General features: G+C 45.3%; 1 protein-coding gene across 13 annotated transcripts in view; it reads right to left on the bottom strand.

Moving 5' to 3' along the window:
• The window catches only part of APBB2 (amyloid beta precursor protein binding family B member 2), a 433,025-nt gene that overhangs the window by 115,516 nt on the left and 297,008 nt on the right, over nucleotides 1-20,501 (bottom strand). Inside the window, exon 1 of one of the 13 annotated variants that reach the window (XM_080661209.1) lies at nucleotides 4,038-4,176. The exons of 11 other annotated variants lie outside the window; for them this stretch is intronic. The gene's annotated coding sequence lies outside the window, so the exon portion shown is untranslated. Of the gene's footprint in view, nucleotides 1-3,984; nucleotides 4,177-20,501 lie in introns of those variants that run through there. One more of the 13 variants, XM_080661210.1, reaches the window with a different exon arrangement.

Here is a 20,501-nt window from a genome sequence, read left to right as displayed (position 1 = left end):
CCTGGCAAACAGATGCATGCTTTGACATGACAGAATCAGGCCAAATCGGCCCCAATTGTCAACTGTGCTCTCAGCTGCTTTTCCTCTACCATAATTATTTTAACTGTCATAATTTATTCATCCCCAGAAAAACTCGCATAGGGTAACCAGTCTAGGTTTTCGGATCAGGAGGGCTGGCAGCCCCAGTCACTTCTGCCCCTTCTCCTCTGCATAAGGAATATTTTATGCATACACACACACACACACACACACACACACACACACATATATATAATATTAAAAATTTTTTTTTTTGCAAAATCAAACTCAAGCTGGTTCAGAACCAAAGTTCCCTGACCTTTGTAATCATTCAAGTGCACAAATCTGAAGGTAGAAGGATGGCACCAAATATCCTATCAGAACCCAAATATTTCATTTCTCTGCTTTAAGATACAAGGAAATGGGTTTTCTAGCTCACAAAGTGCTCGGTGCATTTCCAGCAAAGTTACTAAGGAATTTTAGTGCATGGGATGATGCTCAATCAACTAAGCCAAACTACCAGGGCTGCTACTTCTGATTTTAAATACATTGGAACAAGTTTTACTTATGACAGAGTATTGGTTATTGGAACCACGTAGGATGTTGCATGTGAAATAAATAGCTTCAAATGCAATTGTCAATGGTTTCTTAAAAACTAGGAGCAAAGGAAGAGTTATTTTTTATAGACTAAAGCTTAAACCTATCTTCTTTCTTACTCTGATCCTTTAGTTTTATGGCAGAACAAAGAAAATGCTCAAAGGTCTGATAATCAGGTGAGAAAGGTAGTCCAGGGTGAAAACATCTTAGAATAATGGCCAAATGCATAGCATCCACTGGCTATGTCCACTCATCCACAGTGGAGAATAAAACAAAATTAAGTCAAGGTCTTGATACAACTGAAAGTGAGTTGTTACATTGAGTATTTGTCCTTATACAGTCATTATTCCTATTAATATGCATTTCTAACAGAGATAAACAATAAATCTAAAATTCCAGGTGTGGTCCTAATTTATTCCACTTCCTGCATCTTCTACACCCAATCCTGCCAGTTCAATCTCCACACTTGCTCCTCTTCATCCCCTCTGCCATGACTTTGATCTTCCCTGGACCAGGACTTGCTAACTGGTCCTCCAGCTTTCACCTCTGCCCCTGACATCCATTCCCCTTAACAGCATTCACTGAGATATTTTTAATGAAATAAATCAGATCATGACACTGCCCTGGTTACCACCCTTCAAAGGCTTCTCATGGCATTAACAAGAAAACCCAAACCTTGAACCACAGACAGAAAGTAGGATCTTGTCCCCACCTACCTCTCCCATCCCGGAGCACACCACTGGCCTCATTCCTCCTGCTCAACCACGCTGGCCTCCTTTCAGATCCTGGAACACGCTAAGTGCTCCCCTTCCTCAGACCTTCCTACTTGCTCCCCACAGGCCTGGCTTCTTCTCAACCTTCAAGCTCAGCTCAATTGTCCCCTCCTAGGATAGGTTGCCTCTTGGTGGGTCCTATACCCATTGAGCTACTTTTTGTTGCATTGTGCTATTGAGTGTCTTCATGGCATATATCCTAATCTATATCATCTTGCTTCTGAATTGTTTTTCTGGCTTATCTCCTGCCTCTTTGAATCTTGCCTGTCTCATTCCCTCACATACCTCACAAGATGCCTGACATACAGATGTCCCGTATCTGCTGAACAGCAAATTAATCTGTCAAGTACATGTAATGGTCATAGTTAAACCCTATAAATAGAAAATAAAATATTTTATTTATATTCATTCATCTGCCCATTCAACAATTCAGTTATTTATGGAGAGCATCCTATGCCAGGTGGTATGTTAGGACCAGAAAAGACTAAAAAGGTCTAAGAATTTCTCAAAAATGTTATATTCATAAGTGTTTAAAATAGGCACTTAGAAAAAACAAAAACAAGTTACACTACTATTTAATATGTTTTCATGTGACGCTAGGGATTTGTAGAAAAGTCTGAGAGAGAATAAACTGGGTTTTCCCACTTGTATCCCAGGTCTCTAAACCTAGGAGTCACCTCTTCACACTTGGGAGACTGTAGACAGATGTAAAGCTTTGCTCAGTCAGTGCTTCAGAATGAAATTCATCTCCCCAAGCGCCTGCTGAAGATGAAGGTTATTGAGGTGAGACTAGGAGACTGCATGACTGACAGTTTTCTAAACAGACTGGAATTATCACATCCAAATATACAAAGCCATGTTCAAACTCTTTCAGACCTCAGCTTCTGGCCCTCCTTGCAGTCCCAGGCTCTTTAGAGGTATCCCTGACCAAGGCTAGCAGTTTCAAGAAGACAATCCCAGTGCACAATGACCACTCCTCTGGTTAACACCGCCACCCTTGGAGTGGAGGTGTCCTCGGCACACCTGTTTGCACTTGCAGCTCTGGACTCAACTGATCTCCAGGGCAACAGCCAGCGGCAACATTCTCTCACTTCTCAGTGTCATCCACAATTTCAGAGGACCTGAGATGGGCCCTATGCCAGCACAGTGTGAGCGCCAAGAAAGCAGAAAGGGACCTGTTGCATTTACCATTTAATCATTATTGCCAATGCCCGGCATATATAGTAGGTGTTTAATGAATACTTGTTAAAGTTATTCCCATTGCTCAAAAGCTAGGACCTGCTAGAATGACAAAAGAGCTCATACATATACCTGCCGTCAGAAAAGTGGGGTTCCTGACCAAACCAGATCATAGCCCATGCCTTCACCCTGAGCCTCGCTCACCTTGCCAAGAACGACAACTGCCCCTTCTTTAACAAGAACAGCTGATGCTTTGTAGGAATTCTTCCCCCCATTCAGCCTCCTATTGACATTTCATTTTGGACAACACAGCCACAGCCATTTAAAAAGCCGACAAATACAGATTTAGGGCTGTTTTCCTCACAGTGTGTTATGCTTCTAACTTCTTGGGAAAGGCTGTGGGACACCTGAAAACTCCTGTTACAAAGCAAGTGGCAACTAAAAGGCAGTAACAAAGAGCTGAACTTTAGGGAGAAAACTTATAAACTGCTTTTGTGTCAGAGCAAGCCGGGAGATGAGACTGACTGCTCACAGGTCTAAGAAAACCACAAAGAGAACAACAAAGAAGGCAGCCAGAACCCACCTTTCCTGAAACAAGTCAAAGCCAGGCTACAGTTAAAAAAAAAATAAAAAAAACTAATGGATTGCCTTCTGCCTCCCACCCAGGGCAATAATAAAGATTCACAGCCAACACATTAATTAGGGAAGCCACGGACATGCCTGGTTACAATATTGGTACAGGAAGCAGTTATCAGTTAGGAAAGCCTCATATTCCCCGAGAATCCAATAAAGTGTTGTATGTAATATTTAAATGACGTTCTTCCTTTTTTAAAAAAGGCTCCCCTTTCAATGCCAAGAGCAAGAGCAAGCACATGGTAAGTTGGCTTCTTTTCTACATTTTGGGTATCTGAGACGTTTTCTCCCATGGAAGTCACACCAATATTCTAAATCATATAATAAAAATGATTAGAAAATGTGGTCTTTCGACATCAAAGCATATTGCTTTTAATCCAAAAAATTGAATTACCCAGACCCTGCGATAATTTCTCACTCCTAATGGACAAGAAGACATACATGCGATTCCCCAGAGGGCACGGGAGATAAATGCACGCATTTACCCAATCCTACAGCACTGGCCACGGCGGAAACGCCAGCGCAGACCCTCTGAACAGGCCACCGCGGAAAAGCTTCCAGCCGCGCGGGGAAGCAGGCATCAAAAGGCCCCCCCTCCCCCATCTCACACACCCTCACCCCTCTTCCAAGGAGGCAGAAAGACCCCTCCTCAGCCCAGGCCGCCCTGACCAGACGCCTCCCTAAGCGCTGACTCCGGGCAAAGAAGGGGCAGCCTTTGTCCCGCGGGCTCCCGGGCCGCCTCGCGGTCCCCGCGTGCGAGCTCGGGCTCCAGCCGGTTCCTTACCTCCGCGTGCACCTGCAGACAAAGGCGCCCCGCGCCCCCTTCACTTTTCTCACCTTGGCCTCCCGGGGCTGGGCGGGGATGCCGCCCCCGGCTGGGGACCGGGCCAGGGGTGCGGGCACCAGCAACCTAGGAGCCGTCGCTCACTCGAACAGCAGCGCGTCCCTTGGTCTCAAGTTGAAGTGAGTGGCGTCCGCGCCTCTCGGCGTCGCCCTCCCGCCCGCCCGCACTCCCCGCCCACCGCCGCCGCCCATTGGCAGCTGGAGAGGCGCGCGGGCCGCCGCCCCGCCCACTCCGCGCCCCGCCCCGCCAGGTGCCCCGCCAGGTGCCCCGCCAGGTACTACCAGCTGCCAGGAGCTGGGCCAGGGGCAATCTGAAAGAAGGGTGGGACACCCATACCACCAACATACCCCCATTCTATAATAAACACTTCCCTTTCTGGACTCCAGGACTGGGGAAGTTCATAAACCCACCGAACCTCTTTAGAAAGCTGACGTCCCGGGCCTGGGTTTTGGTTTCTAATAGGACCAAGCCTGATCCGTGCGGGGTGGAGGTGGGGGGACAGGGCAAGGGCGGTAGGCAACCCACAGCCCGAAAGCCCCTGCGATGCCACCGAGAAGCAGAAGCAAGCTGTGGTTTGATCAATCAGAGAGCCAGTTTTGAACGGAGCTGAAAGGTACTTCTCACAGATTCCCTGCCAATTTACACGAAGCCCTTAACAGTAGGTCACCCCTGCACACCTTTCTGATCGCCACCTCTCTTAAGGCACCTTTTGTTTACTGCCGACCTGAAGCCAGGGTGTCACTGGCATCCCAACACTGTCATCGCTAGCTGAGGACTCACACATGGAAGCAGGAAAGTGTCCAGTCGGCTAAGCGAAAGCATTTTAAGAAAAGGGTGCTGGCCAGCCATTGGCCAAAATAGACTTTGAAAGGAAAATCCAAGGTCTTTGACTATGTTGTGTGTGTGTACTGAAAGTACTTCTTTCTAACTGTTTCTGGGGGAGAATACGTTATTTGATTGTACAATTAACAAAGTGGAGTAGGCAGGAGACATCAGCCGAGCTTTCTGTCATATTCAAAGCTCGATACACTCCTTTTTCAGGGAAACACACAGAAAATATAAAACATACATGGAAAATCAAGGGTGTATATAAGTAGGAGGTCTTGTCTAGGTTTATTTAGTAAAACACATCACAGGTGTACTGGAAACTTTTCAATGGTCATGTTTTTATTTTTTTAATATATTTTTATTGTTTTCAAAGAGGAAGGGAGAGAGGGAGAGAGAGAGAATCATTGATTGGCTGCCTCCTGCACACCCCCTACTGAGGACTGAGCCAGCAACCTGGGCATGTGCCCTTCACCAGAATCGAACCCAGGACCTTTCAGTCTGCAGGCCGACACTCTATCCACTGAGCCAAACCAGCGAGGGCCAATGTTCATGTTTTTAATGTTCATGTCTAATCAGACATCTACTCATTTGTTCAACACTTAATAAGCTCTGTGTTGACAATTTTTATGGGATCTTTTGGTTAATGGTTGTCTTTCAAAAGGGGCATGATTTAATTCATGAATCTATGACCAGTAATACTGCAGCTGTTTAGAAGAGATGTTTACCGTGAACTGCTCTGGCAACCACCATTGTTTGGAACGCAGCCCAAACTGGAAGTGGGGGTGGTAGGTTTGAGGCTTGGGGTTTAGCAGTCAAAACAGACATCACCAAGTCTGGAGGCATGAACCGATTTCACCATTGCACCTGTCACCTTCAGAGGCTTCCCTTCCTTCCTGCCACATAATTCCAGTCAGTTTGTTTGTCTGATTCTCTGCCTGCAGCAGAGCAGAAGCAACAAATCATCAGATGGGGCTGCCAGATGCCCACAGGTGATGGCACGATGTGACAGCTGAGGGTCTGCCGACAGGCAGTCCCGCTTGACAAGTCCCATCAGCTCTACCTCTGACTGCTCTCAAACTTGTCCCCGCTCCCAGCTCCACTGCCACCTAGTTCTACCTGCTGTAATCTTGATGTCTGCAGCGATCTTCTAACAGTCACGTGCTTCCACTCTTGTTCAGGAGTGGCTAGTCTCACAGCCACACACGTGTCCCTTTAAAAAAACAAATCACAGCCCTAGCTGGTTTGGCTCAGTGGATAGAGTCAGACTGTGGACTGAAGGGTCCTGGGTTTGATTCCGGTCAAGGGCAAATGCCTGGTTGTGGGCTCAGTTCCCTAGTGCGGGGGACATGCAGGAGGCAGCCAATCCATGCTTCTCTCTCATCATTGATGTTTCTATCTCTCTCTCTCCCTTTTCCTTCCTCTCTGAAATCAATAAAAACATATCTAAACAAACAAACAAAACCAAATCACAAATCTGAGCATCCATGCACCTGCTTTAAATTCTATAAAGGCTTCCCAGTGACTGGAGACACAGTCCATAATCACTTTCAGGGGCTCTGAGGCCACCTGGGATCTGGTCCCTATTTTCTCTCTAGTCAGTACTGCAACCACATTCCCTCCTTGTTCTCTCTGCTCCAGCCTCATCTTCTCCAGGTTCTGGAACACGTCCAGCTACTTCCCACCTCACAGCCTTTCCACCACTCGTTCCCCCCTCCTGAAATGCTCTTCACAGCTCACCTGGCCGATCCTGCTCATCCTTTAGACCTCAGTCCACTTCTTTGGGAAAATCATCTTAACTGGCAGTACTGTCCATCCCACCCCCATCCCCAAGCATCCCAGACTTCTTTTCCTTCACAGGTCTTATCTCCTTTCACTTTATGATTTTATAAACTTACTAGAGGCCCAGTGCATAAAATTCGTGAACGGGGGGGGGGGGGAGAACGAAGTCGGGGGAGTGTCCCTCAGCCCAACCTGCACCCTCTCCAATCTGGGACCCGGGGATGTCCGACTGCCGGCAGTCAGACATCCCTCTCACAATCCGGGACTGCTGGCTCCTAACCACTCGCCTGCCTGCTTGCCTGATTGCCCCTAACTGCCTCTGCCTGCCAGCCTGATTGCCCTCTAACCACTTCCCTGCCAGGGCGCCTAACTGCTCCCCTGCCTGCATGATCATCCTCAACTGCCCTCCCCTGCCGGCCTGATCGCCTCCAACTGCCTTCCCCTGTGGGGCTGAGGGGACTGGGAGACTGAGGCTGGATGAGGTGGGGCTGAGGGGACTGGGGGACTCCAGCTGGATGAGGCGGGGCTGTGGGCGCCGCCATCTTGTGAAGGTGTGATGGTCAATTAGCATATTCCCTCTTTATTAGATAGGATAGTAATGTCTAGTTTGTTTCTGTATAATAAGAAATTCAACCTTGACCGAGAGAGGTCTGGCCTTTGCCCTCGGCTTCTGGGAGGCGATCTCTAAGACCATGGAATGTCATACCTGATACAAGTATTTTTGTTTAGCTGGAGGTCTTAGGTCACACTAGATAGTCTAACAATGTGATTTAGGGCAGGAGCTTTGGGTCATCTGGCATCAGTTTTACCTCTGGAGGGGCTGGAGACTGAGATCAGCCACGTGGACAGTCACCAATACCTTCGTGATGGAGCCTTAATTAAAATTCTGGACACCAAGGTTCGGATGAGCTTCCCTGGTTGGCAAAACTCCATTGCATATTGTTACACATCAATACTGGGGAAGTCACACTGTCCATGACTCCACGGGGAGAGGACAACTCTGTGTTTGGAACTTTCCTGGACTCTGCTCTATGTAGCTCTTCCCTTGGCTGATTTTAATGCCTATCCTTTGGCTGTAATAAACCATAATTGAGTAAAATAGCTTGCAGTGAGTCCTGTGAGTCCCTCCAGTAACCTGTGGAACCTGAGTGGTCTTGTGGACTTTCCCCCAGTATATTTTAGCAGCAAGCACATTTCCTGACCCACAGGAAGTACTTACTATATTTAACCAGAGGCCCAGTGCACGACATTTGTGCACTGTGGGGGGGCTGTCCCTCAGCCTGGCCTGTACCCTCTCGCAGTCTGGGGCTCTCGCAGTCCAGAACCCCTCACTCCTTACCGCCTGGCTTCTGGCTGAGTGGCACTCCCCCTGTGGGAGCGCACTGACCACCAGGGGGCAGCTCCTGCGTTGAGTATCTGCACCCTGGTGGTCAGTGCGCGTCATAGCGACCGGTCCTTCTGCCGTTCGGTCGATTTACATATTAGTGTTTTATTATATAGGATAATGAACAAATGTGATAAATTAAAATTTTTCTATAGATACTTTTTAAATGAGCATGCATGCAATCTGCATGTACTGCCTTTACAACTTCAGGAATAAATTTCACTTTGCAAACTCCTACTTCTGAGTCAGGGTCCAGATCAAATGTCACCTCTTCCGTGAAGCCTTTCCCTACTCCCCAGGGCTTATCATTTTTGGCTCTGTAGTCTCTGGCACCATCTCTTTGTGTTCATAGCTGTCAGCAGTACTGAAACATCTGTCTTTGTGAAGGCCCTTTGTTAGATGAACTCTGAATCCTAGCTTCAGGCATGTACACAGAGCAAGTGCACAAAAGGTGTTTGCAGAATGAAGGCAATTTTTAAAAACAGGTTTGGTTTATAGAAAAATAGGTTCAGTTATCTGTGAATTCTGGTGCATATTACTGCTCATTCCCTAAAAAATAAGGTAGCTGTTACTGTAGTAAGTGAGTGTTATAATGGTATTCTGCTCTATTAGTTTCTTTTCCTCTTTCTAAAAATAAAATTGTTCCTTATAATTATTATCCACTTTAAAAGCCTGACATGCTTTAAATAAAAATATGGAAGTAGATCATCCAACTTTTAAAAATCATCTCACTTCCTAATTAGAATAAAATATTACCATTTATTTACATAATACATTAAGAAAATAAAAAAACAACCACTTGTTGGAAGCCGCCCATTGTCCTCACTAGCAGAGAGGTGTGGACAAGGAACCCAGAAGGCTGGTCAACCTTGAAGCTCTGAAAGGTCAGAGCCAACCACCCACTGTTTAGTTGAGACAATGGTAGCTGAAGCAACTTCCACCTTTTAGTTTTATGTAAATTCTTGCTGATTGGCTATTATTGGAATTGCCTGCCTCAAGGCTATGGGTGTATCCCATAGTCTTAATAAAAGGGATAGCAAGGCCAGAGCCCAAACCCTGAACCTGAACCCTGAACCACGCGGGACGTGGTGGGGGGAGACACTTGCAACTGGCAGCCCAACGTGGGGCACTAGCAACCACTAATCTTACTTTCCTCCATACAAACCTAATTTAAAAATTCAACCAGCATACCAATAACCTGTGATGTCCCCAAGTAGCACAGAGAAAAATCAATTTTATTTCCTGCAGACCTGCATTTAAACTGGATAATAACTGCTATCCTGTGTAACAGCCATAATCCAATTTCAATTTGTTTGATTAGATGAGTATAAACACTAAACAAGAAAGTCACGGGATTTTAATAGCAATGTTCACACTGTTAACTCATTATAGAACAAAGCATTTTAATTTGCTCCTAGAAAACATGCTACCAGACACATATATATATGAATTGAACTATCCTTAGGTAGCACCACAAATGTCCTTATAGTGCCTCACCCAAAGGTAAAAGCAGCTTTGAATTCAGAGGCCACCTGAAACTCTCCCTGACTTTAGGATAATAAAATCCCTGATTGATGCCTTAACTATTGGAGATTGTATTTAAACATCCCTTTGTATGACCGCATAACCACTGAGGATAACAAAGCTGCACCCAGATCAGTGGTTCTCACATTAGAATGTGCATAATAATCCTTACGGTGAAGATGCCAGGGCCTCGCCCCCAGAGTATAACTCAACCAGTAGGTTTGGAGTAACACCCTGCTCTTTCTGCATCAGCACCACCCCTTCTGACCCAAAGGATACAGAGGCAGGTGGCCCCTGGACTACACACTTAGAAGTCCTCTGTGTAGGTGAAGGAAGTCAGATGACACAGATAAAGACTCTGGACAATATGATGCTGTATGTCTTTTTGTGTTCCCCACTAGACTCTGAAACTCAACCATACTTCGTTTGGGCTTGTATCTTTATGGACCAGTTCAGCTTAATAAATAAATTCGTATAGTTCTGGCCAGCGTGGCTCAGTGGTCAGACCAAAAGGGTGGCAGGTTTGATTCCCAGTCAAGGGCATGTACCTGAGTTGCAAGTTCATTCCCCGGCCCCAGTTGAGGCATGTGCAGGAGGCAACTAATCAATGTGTTTCACTCATATCGATGTTTCTCACTCTCTCTCTCCCCCTCCCTTCTTCCCTTCCACTCTTTTTTTTTTTTTTTCCTATTTTATTTATTTATTTATTTATTTATTACATTTTTTTAATTGTTTGAAGTATTAAAAATAGTAGTACATATGTCTCTTTTTCCCCCCATTGACCTCCCCCCACCCTCCCCTTCCCCACAGTACATGCCTTTACCTGCCCCCCCTCCCCTTCCACTCTTTCTAAAAAAGAAAAAAAATTGTATTTATTAATACACATAATAATAATAAATAAAATAAATTATTTCATTAAATAAATTAAGTTCTCTTGTAGCAAAGTGGCATGCACTCACACTCATCCATGGCCCTCAGGAGAATTCACCAGGGGTGAATTTCTGAGGGTCACACATGAGCCTAACAAGATTATCACGAGGACAGGACCTTGACCTAGATCAGTGCCTTTCAAATTTCACTGTGCAAGGGCGTCCTCTGGGGGTGTGCTAAAATGCTCACTGATGCAGTAGGTGTGGGGTGGGGCCCACATTCCTAAAACATCCCACGTGGTGCTGATGCTCTAGGCCAGAGACTGCACTCTGAGGGGAAAAGAACCCAGATGCAAATTAGCCAAACAATGGACACAAAGACAAATATACAGCCAAAAATAATTCAAGCACAGATACACAGTGAACTGGGGCAACACACAGTAAGCCTGGACAACAAAAGCCAGGGAACTGTGGACCAACGATAATATTCCCCAACTTATTTTAAAGGACCAGTGTACATGGTGGCTGCTCTTGGAGGAGTAACTGCATTTGTAAAAGAAACCCCACCGCCCACGAAACTGATCAGGTCCAGCTGGGCCTTCGCAGGCACTCACATAGGGATGCGACTTTATTCTAAAAGACCTCCAGGTTTTACCACAACAGCTCTTTAACTCAGTTCTAACAAAATATTGGAAAAAAAAATTCTCCTGCCCAATGGCTTGGAGTCTTCCTGTTTTGCCCTATAAAGCGCAAAGGCTATTTATAATAAACTAGAGGCTTGGTGCACGAAATTGGTGCATGGGGGTGGGGGGGGTTCCCTCAGCCCAGCCTGCACCCTCTCCCATCTGGGACCCCTCGAGGGATGTCGGACTGCCCGTTTAGGCCCAATCCCACCGGGATCGGGCCTAAACGGGCAGTCGGACATCCCTATCACAATCCAGGACTGCTGGCTCCCAACTGCTCGCCTGCCTGCCTTCCTGATTGCCCCTAACCGCTTCTGCCTGCCAGCCTGATCACCCCTTAACCACTCCTCTGCCAGCCTAATTGATGCCTAACTGCTCCCCTGCCAGCCTGTTTGCCCCTAACTGCCCTCCCCTGCAGGCCTGGTCACCCCTAACTGCCCTCCCCTGCAGGCCTGGTCCCCCCCCAACTGCTCTCCCCTACAGGCCTGGGTCTCTCCCAACTGCCTTTCCCTGCAGGCCTGGTCACCCCCAACTTCCCTCCTCTGCCGGCTTGATCGCCCCCAACTGCCCTCCCTTGCAGGCCTGGTCCCTCCCAACTTCCCTCCCCTGCTGGCCATCTTGTGGTGGCCATCTTTGTCCACATGGGGGCAGGATCTTTGACCACATGGGGGCAGCCATCTTGTGTGTCGGAGTGATAGTCAATCTGCATATTACTCTTTTATTAGATAGGATTGAGGCCTGGTGCATGGGTGGGGGCCAGCTGGTTTGCCCTGAAGGGTGTCCTGGATCAGGGTGGGGGTTCCCTTGGGGCGTGGGGTGGCCTAGGCGAGGGGCCTGTGGTGGTTTGCAAGCCGGCCATGCCCCCTGGCGACCCAAGCGGAGGCCCTGGTATCTGGGGTTTATTTATCTTCTATAATTGAAACTTTGTAGCCTTAAGCAGAGGCCTGGGCCGGCCAGGGCTGCAGAAGCTTGGCTTCCTCCATCGCCATGGGCAACCCTAGCCTCCTGCTCTTTCCAGCTCCGTGTCTGCCGCCATTTCTGTCTGAATTTATGTATCTTCTATCATTGAAACTTTGTAGCCTTGAGTGGAGGCCTAGGCTGGCAAGGGCAGGCAGAAAGCTTGACTTCCTCCATTGCCGGGGAAACCCAAGCCTCCCTCCTGCTCTCTGTGGCTGTAGCCATCTTGGTTGGGTTTATTTGCATATTCGCTCCTGATTGGCTGGTGGGCATGGCTTGTGCGTGTAGCGTAGTGAGGGTCAATTTGCATATTACTCTTTTATTAGATAGGATGTGTACAACCATAGTCTTTGTAATGGAAGATATTTCCAAGCCCTAGGCAGGGGGTACAGCTTATTTCCTTTATGCGATATTTAGCAGACAGAACCTCCCACCAGACTAAAGACAGCAGGCGAATCGCTGGATTCCCTATACTATAAGGAGAGTTGACTTCCCTCCTCCCCACATCTCACCCAGTAGTTCTCATGTTCCCCACTGCTATGATTCAGAATCCTAATAGAACCAGCACAGCATTCAGTTCTTAAAGGGCATCTGCTCAACTGCCTCCCTAGTCAACACCCCCCTGGCTTGCTCTCTCTGGAAAGCAGAATTATAGGGAGATGCAGGGGCACTGAAAGCCTGAAGAAGACAGAGCCCACCCAGGAGCAAAAGTAAACGGCCAGGAGAAATGCCTGCTGACTGGCAACTTCCATGATTAAAATTAGAGAAACTTCATGCTTGTATTTCTGTATTAGAAACTCAAGCTTCAGTGGATACTGAATCCATGGTTGAAGGCAAAGGCAGGGGTATAGGAGGATGGGGGCTGGTAGAGCGAAGCCGAGAGAAGATCTTGGGAAAAATTGTATTTTCCCTCACCTCTGGCCCACCACTGATCTGGGTCCTGCCCCTATAGTTTTGCCTTTTCCCAAATGTCATATAAACAGAATCATATGAACCTTCCATCTTCCACTTAGCATAACTGTTGAGTGTATCAGTAGCTCATTCTTTTTTATTGCTGAGAATATCATTGTATGGATGGACCATATTTTGTTTATCCATCTACCAGTTGATGGATATTTATGTTGTCTCCAGTTTTGGGCACTTATGAATAATGCAAATAATAAGAAAACAACAACAACCCAATTTTTAAAATGAGCAACAAATTTAAACAGACACTTTGCCCAAAAAGATAATATGGTTTTCATAGCCCAGGAATGCTGCTCAATATCATTATTTGTTAGGAAAATGCAGATTAAAACTGCCATGAGTTACCACGTCACACATTTTAGAATCCTGTAATAACAGCAACAAAATCTGACAAAGAACAAAAACTTGGCAACACCAAATGCTGGTGAGGATGCTGAACAACTGGAACTCCTATGCTGCTGGTGGGAATGCAAAATAGTGTAGCTGCTTCCAAAAGTGGCTTGGCACTGTCTTCCTTCCTCCTTTTTTTTTTTTTTTTTAGTTCAATTTCTTTTAAAAAAATATATTTTATTGATTTCAGAGAGAAAGGAAGAAGAAGAGAGAGATAGAAACATCAATGATGAGAGAATCATTGATAGGCTGCCTCCTGCACGCCTCCTACCGGGGATCAAGCCTACAACCTGGGCACGTGCCCTTGACCAGAATCCAACCCGGGACCCTTTGGTCCACAGGCCAACACTCTATCCACTGAGCCAAACCGGGTAGGGTGGCAGTTTCTTATAAAGTTAAATGTACCATCACCACACAACCCAGCAATCCCACTCCTGGGTATTTACCCAAAAGAAGTGAAAACATATGTTCACACAAGAACCCGTACATGAATGTTTATAGCAACTTTATTCACGACTCATTATTAACTTCCCTTTTCAGATGTATAGGCAACTGTCTTTCAGGACGGTTTTCCTAAAACTCCTCTGGTTTATTTCAGTTTTTCAGTGTCCCCAGACCTGAGCATATCAGTGATTTAAAAATAAAACTAAGAGATTACGAAAGAAGCCACTGAGTTTCTTGGTGGTCACAAAAAATCCATTCTTATAAGCCTGCTGTGGAGGCTGAGTCTCACCGGAGAGCTCATCGTGTTATTGCCACTTACAGCACCGGGAGCATAAAGAGACACAAGCTGGTGTTCTGACCCATAACTGAACCCTGATTCTCTCCTCCCCACACTACCTGCCATAATCCATTTACATGCCCTCATCCTCCAAAGAGGTATCAGCTAGGTCAGGGGACTATGGAAAGCAAGGCAGATGGAATTAGCCAGCACTTCGATCCTTTAGTGTTGAGTTTACATAAAAATATCATTTGCAATTGCTAGCATTTGTTTTATCTTCATGCTCAACTGGAAGTTCCTAGTTTTGAAGGACAGTGGCATTTTGGATGAATTATAGTACATCTAGCATAGCTAGGCCTTGTTTTTAAAGTTTTATTGGAACCCAGCACAGCCATTCATTTATATCTTCTGTAGGGTGGCTTTGGCCTATTCCCGGCAGAGTTGCGTATTTAAGACACAGACAGGGTGACCTACAAAATGTAAAGTATTTATAGTCTAGCCCTTTACCGAAAAAGTTTGCTGACTCTGGATCTCATAGAACAGCCTGTAGCCATTCCATTAATATTAGTGTTCTAGTTGTGTATCTACTAATTCCTAACATTTGTGTAATATTTTATTTATATCTTCAGATATAACAAATGTCTGTTCATATGTATAATTTCATTACCCCATTAGCCCTATTAATTTGGCGATTATTATTATTACCATGACCTTTTTACAGACAAAACAGCTCAAAGAGAATGGGTGAATTTATTTATAAGAGGTGAAGCCAGAATGAGGTGAAGCCAGGACTTGAACCCATTTGATTCTTCAAATCTGCTCTTGTCACAAATAAATAAAATAAACAGAAAACAAAATATAGCACACATAGCATGCCCATCATTTAGTGGACAAGTTAAAATCAACTTGGATTTCATCAGCCTAAATGCCCCACTGAGCTCATTCAATTAAAGTAAGTTCCACACAAAGGTCACAGATGATGCTCACGTCCCCACTAACCCTTCTTTCTGGCACTAAGGGACTGCTTAACCTACAAATACTTCTTGTGACAAACTGTATTCCTTTCACATATAGTAGTTCATTATACTAATTAATGATCAGGGAGTTGATTCAGGTTTTATGGGAGCTAAAGCTTAGACAATTTCTGGGTCCCTCTTTAAGAAAAAGAATACAAAAATATCTTCCTTTTGAAAATTTTACAAAAACCGTGAGACCTTATTGCTAGGCCCCCTCCCAGAGCCTGGAGAGGGGCCCTAAGTTTAAGCTTCATTATCATAATAGTAAATCCTCCTCTGTGTATTATCTCTCCCCCTTAGAGAAAGGAAACTCATATACTCCAGTTTCTAGAGAAGAGTGGAGCCTTCTGGCTAAGCAGAATGATTATTTAAACCTGCCACCCCATCGCTTTCTCTTAACGCTACGAGTCTGAAAGCCTTCATGCTTATTCTTGTCAAATTCTTTCTTCAGCCTCAAGCAGTGGTTTTCAAAGTGTGGTCCACAGACAAAATTAGACTCAACTGGGGACTTGCTCTAAGTGCAAGTTCTCAGGCCCTGCCCCAGAAGTACAGAGTCGGAAACTTGGAAGATGGGACTCGACCGCTTGTGCTCTGGAAAGACCTATAGCCGATTCCAACGCGTGCTCAGGTTCCAGCACTGGTCTGCTAGACCGTAAGCTCTACTTTCTCTGCTCATGCAAAAACAGTTTTGAGGAAATGAGGGGAAATTATATTGTTGAGTAAGTTTTATAGTTTCTCTTTAGGAACACAACAATCAATTTTAACATCAAGCAATCCCATTTTTAGAATTTTAGAAAAATATGACAGGTGAGATGTGTCAGAATTAACCAGAAGGAAAGAAGCAAATGCTTACAGCTCACAGTCTACTGGGATGACTTCTGAGTGCACTGATGATAAATCAAACAAATTCATGACTTACTGAGTGGGAAATGTATATTTAAACACTCCTGACAGTCAGAAGATTGAATCAGTAATTCTGAACTCTGAATCATCTTAGAAATTGAAGGAACTTTCCACAAGAACGCTAAATTACTTGCCCTAGTGGGTGGTTCAGTTGGTTGGAATGTCGTCCCATACACAAAGGTTGCAGGTTCGATTCCTGATCAGGGCACATACCCCGGTTGTGGGTTTGATCTCTGGTTGGGGCACATACTGGAGGCAATGGATCAGTGTTTCTCTCTCACATAGATGTTCTCTCTCTCTCTCTCTCTCTCTCTCTCTCTCTCTCTCTCTCTCTCTCTCTCTCAAAATCAATAATAACATGTCCTCAGGTGAGGATTAAAAAAAAAAGCTAAATTACTTACCTTAAGTAAAATTCCTTATTTTCAAAGAGTGGGGGTTGGACCAAATTTATCCTTTTAAACACCAGAGCCATTTTAATTAGTTCAGCCACCAAAGACCTCTTATTTTAATATATAGTTCTCGTACAAATAAACTGCTTTGATTTGTCCCCCCACTGTTTTCTCTCTACTAATACTTCTGATTAGCATTAGCTAACCAGCATTGCCACTGTGAGTTGATATATTTTAATTCCCACCAGAAGCAATGTTTTAGTTGGCCTGTGCAGCTTTATATTGCACAGATGCATAATTTTCTCTTTGGTCTCTCCACATCTACAAAATGTAAATAATAAAACCTGCCTCCTAAGGCTGTTGTAAGGATTTAAAGAAACAAAAATAAAACCACATCAATGTTTCTATATCCACCCCCTCCAACCCCCCACTTTCCACTATGTCTGAAAGTCAATGGGAAAAATACCCTCAGGTGAGGATTTAAAAAACAAAACAAATCAAAACCAAAAAACAGATACAATGTAATTAGCACTGATTTAACAAATGGTAGGTACCCAATAGTAGGCAGTTGGTATTTCCAGGATTGTTAACTAGGCTGCTTACATTTTGAAATGGACATTTGTTGGCTTGCCTGTCCTAGCCTTTTTCTGGGAAACACCACACGACACCCATGTGGCAACCGCAGGCTCCTGGTTGACATCCAGCGAAGTGAACCTGGCCAGTTAATTAGACTAGGGTGGGCACCTGGCCTGGGCGGTGAGCGTCTCTTCCCTCAGGAACTTGAAATTGAGAGACTATACTCTTAGACTGCCTAGAGAAGAAATACGCATGGTCACTTCCTTGTTTAAGAAATAAATAAATTTCAGAGTGATTTCAGAGAGGAAGGGAGAGGGAGAGAGAGAGAAATAGAACCATCAATGATGGGAGCAAATCACTGATCGGCTGCCTCTTGCAACCCGGGCACGTGCCCTGACTGGGAATCGAACCGTGACCTCCTGGTTCATAGTTCGACACTCAACCTGAGTCACGCCAGCTGGCCTACATGGTCATTTTCTACCATATGAAGCAGAGAAGAGAATGAAACCGAGAAGAGAGGTGAGAAACAGTTCATCCTGACAGGTGAGATGTGTCAGAATTAACCAGAAGGAAAGAAGCAAGTGCTGACAGCTCACAGTCTGCTGGGATGACTTCTGAGTGCACTGATGATAAATCAAACAAATTCATAACTTACTACTTTAGACTCTGTTCTGTCCAAGGCTTGGCCACCCCTACTTTGGGGTTCAATAAGACAACCGAATTGTCTTTTGTTTAAGATCAAATTGTTTCCTGTTGCTTGTAATCAATGATCTTTAACACCTCCAAGCCCTCCATGATGGTAGGTCCCCCATGAGGCCTGAGGTCAGTGCCAACTCAACATATATGACTCCAAAAGCAATCATTGGCCACTAGGACGGCTGTTTACCCAGCGCATGTCCAAGAAGACATAACTTCCAATAGGTGGAAATCCAAAAAGGCAAGGGGACCTTGGTCAATACATTGCAAGTTCAGACTAGAGTTGAAGATACCAGCCCATCCAAAGGCTGGCGGAAGGAGAGATTCAGTGCAAAGGGTTTTGTGCTGGGGTCTGTCACCCATCAGCTGTGGGATCCTGGTTAATTCTCTTCACCTCCTGAGTCTGTGTCCTTTAGAGTTTCCTCTAAAGCAGGGGTGAGGAATGTCCAGCCCGTGGGCCATATGAGGCCTGTGAAATCATTTGGTCTGGCCCTGCCAAGGCATTAGGGGTGAGTCAATTAAATGTTTGACCAAATATAGCAAGCTAATTTTCAACTTTGTACCTCACTATCTTCTGTTTGTTTTCTAACTTTTCCATTACCCATGTCACCAATTCTATTAAATTCCCTCCGTTTGAAATATTTAGAGCAGTTTTTCTTTTGTATTGCCTGTGAATGATGTTATAAATATCCAAATGGCCCTTGGCAGAAAAAAGGTTCCCCAACCCCCTCTAAAGACTACAAGACAATGACAACAACAGTAGCAGCAAGTAGACAAGGGCAGTACACACTTACCTAGTCTTTATCAGTCAGGGCACAACAAGGAAAAGGAAAACGGCTCTAAATATTTCCAACGGAGGGAATTTAATAGGATTGGTGACATGGGTAATGGGAGAGTTAGAAAACAAACAGAAGATAGTGAGGTACAAAGATTAGCAAGAGCAGGAAGCAACCTACCACTCTCAGGAGAAGGGCCCAAGGGAGGAGGTGGTAGACCTAGAGTCCTGGGGTCAAGGTCAAGGCCACCCAGAGGAGCCACAGCTTGGAGGCCCCCAGAGGGGAGAGGAACCCTGGCTTCTACTTCCTCCAGCCTCCAGCGCCTCCCACTGGCCAAACCCAGGCTGGGACAGCCTGCAGGGGTCAGATGTCAGCAGGGGAGGGCTGGGAGTGGAGGGCAAAAGCACTTACTAGGTATCTGCCAGACACTGTTCTCAACTCTCAGCAAGAGAAGCATTCACTCCCAGGCGGAGGGCAATGTTATTATCTGACGAGGAAGCTGAGGTACAGACAAGTATGTAACTTGCCCAAGAACACATAAATAGTGAGTGGCAGGGCTGAGATTCAAATCTTAAATATCAATTTTCTTTCTTCCAGAGGTGTGGCAAACTAAACAAAATGCCACACCGTTGCAAGCACTGTGTGCCTGCTATTAGACAATGCAAATGCTTTAAATATTTAATACTGGAACACTGCATTTATGCTATTTATCCACAAAGGAACACCGTACCGGTGTTCTTGGTCGTTCTGAATCCTGCATGGCCACAAACTCAGAGCCCTCAAGGTTCACAATCGGGTCCTAAAAATGTGTTTTCCCTTATTGAAAAGGTCAGTTTTCTAGGCAAACAATTATCTCCTTCCTTTCTTCCTTTAATAGATAGTTTTCAAGAAACTACTGAATTTCAGCTATGATGGTATTGAGAGTATTCAATATTTGATCCCCACCCCCCAGCCCAGTTTTTACCTTCCCTGTACAAAAGTCATTGTTAACTGATGACTCTGATGGCAACCTGAGTGTGTAAGGGCCTAGATGAAGTGCCTTCCAATAACTGCCTGTTCAAAAGGCACGCCTGTGCCTCCTGTTCCATGTTCCTGGCAGACATGACTAACAGATCACAGAGCTCCTCACCACGCCTGGTTTTGGTCTCATGGGTCTTCTCAGTCCAGCACTCCAGGCCCTTCATGTCACTAGGTCAGAATGGTGAGCAGACCCCCTACATACTATCCTTATATTAGGGTAAAAATGTCCTCAAAATAAGGCAGATGTCTGAAGGGACTGCTTTATAAACAAATCGGGCCAGAATTTTTTATTCTGAAGGCAGACAGTGAATGTCTGTGAAATCACAGAAACTTCTGAGAAAAAAAAAAAGGCTTTATTATTTCTTGGTTTATTCCATTGTATTAATTTCCGTGTCAATTATATAATTGTTTATTTTTCTTTATAGGCTTAATGCTATGAAGGCTTAGTATCTATGCCATTTACTACTAAATACTTAGTATTTAGTCAGTACTAAAGTTTACTGGACTTTATGTTCACTAATATAGGCTCTACATACTACTTCAGAAATGGAAAAATACGAGGTCACTGTACTATGCACATGTGTATCTATCTCTTAAAGGGACAAAGTGCCCATGATTGTGCCCGACACTACCTTCCAGTTTAAATGGCTGAGAGAGAAAACATCCAAGTGTCTAAAAATATAGATACCAAGGCATGTTATACATCACTTTGGAGGAAGACACAGCTCTCTGGCAGCAGACTGCTCACCCGTGAAATGGAATCACCCGTCTAGGAAAGGATGATTAATTATTTAATAAACAGCGCGTGTTTTCCGCTTCCCTGAGAAAAACAACTGGGAGGAGGTGCTCTAGGAATCTCAATGGGCAGCACCCTCTTCCTCCGGCCCACTGGGCCTATGGCTGCGGGTGCCGAGGGTGGAGAGCACAGCGCGGGTGCGGAGGGGCTCTCTGCAAGGTGCCCAGGCCTGGCCCCCGCTGAT

Source organism: Plecotus auritus, assembly GCF_963455305.1.
Source record: "Plecotus auritus genome assembly, chromosome: 1".
Lineage (NCBI taxonomy): Eukaryota > Metazoa > Chordata > Mammalia > Chiroptera > Vespertilionidae > Plecotus > Plecotus auritus.
The sequence above is the reverse complement of the archived record's forward strand: the minus strand, read 5'-3'. Positions and strand labels throughout refer to the sequence as shown.